We start from the raw sequence: 1,315 nt of genomic DNA, 5'->3' as shown, positions 1-1,315 counted from the left end.
CTAAGAAATGATTGCAAGAAAACTTTCACTTGAAATGTATATATTTATTAGTCTCCATTCTAATTACTTCCATGCTAGTTGCGGATTTTCGCAAGAAAGACGTGAAGACCTCAAAGAAACCACTAGGCATACTTATATTTATATAAGTGATGATATTTGCCGATATTTGAGGGTCCTCTCAGCTCTAATGGATGTGCAGATGAAGCGTCCATTGAATATATCGAAATTGGAAATGATGCTGTATTTTTGTTGCAAATTATCCATCTAAAAATTCTATGACATTTTTTTCCTCTAAGAAACTCATGATTGGGATAAATGCACAATTAATAAAAAATGTTGATCTCGACTTAGTATTGTTTACCGCTCAACTCCTGAATTATAAGAAAGTCACTATAAATTTCTAAACGTGCAGAATGGAACGCCTCCGATCGTTAACAACCGAAGATTGGTAAAGTGAACTTGTAAAATTCAAAATTTTTAAAGTTTAAAACAGAATTTAAAAAATTAAAAAGAATTATTGAATTTTCATGTGTGTCGAGTTTGAATTATTGTGGATTAAAGCTGTTCTCGTTATCCCATTTTCTGTCATAGAAGAGATGCTGAACATGATGGGTGGAGGAGAGAAAAAGATTTTAAGAAAAACTTCACCTCAAAATGTATATATGTTTATTTATACCCATTCAATAACGTCTCCAGTGACATTTAACATTGAGAAACTTTAAGTCATTAACAATACGATTAACAACACGATAGTAATAATAATTATATAGCAATAAATCAAGCATAATACTCGTATCTGTCTCTCTCTCAATATAAAGTGATACTATCATCAATCGCATGAAGATCCCCGAATTATCTCTGCGAAAACTGTTGAATGATCCTGTACTGATGATTATATGAATCGCTGCATAATTGATGGTAATGTAATTCTGCAACAAAGGAAACAAAATTTAATATTAAATAATAATATTTTTGCAAGCAGTGACTTGATGTTGTAGGCTGCAATTACTTATAACCTTTCTATGTGTGGTATAAAGTTCCTTGTTGCCAAATCTGATGAATTGGGTGGGATTTATTAGACCCCTTAACACAAATTCGATGAGTAATCTATGATATTATCTATGGAACTTCATTCAGATTCTATTTAGGTTAAAAATTTATAGATTTTTATTTAATGAGTCTATTAGAGACAGTGCCTCTTTGTCACACCATCGAATAAAGATATCTCATAGGCAATACTTTCAAAAAACATCAATAAATGTAGTAGAAATCCAATAAAACTCTAGTGTAATTTCATTACGAATTCTCTAGAATT

The sequence above is a fragment of the Fopius arisanus genome, unplaced genomic scaffold (genome assembly GCF_000806365.1).
Source record: "Fopius arisanus strain USDA-PBARC FA_bdor unplaced genomic scaffold, ASM80636v1 scaffold00145, whole genome shotgun sequence".
Classification (NCBI taxonomy): Eukaryota; Metazoa; Arthropoda; class Insecta; order Hymenoptera; family Braconidae; genus Fopius; species Fopius arisanus.
This window is presented reverse-complemented; position numbering follows the sequence as displayed.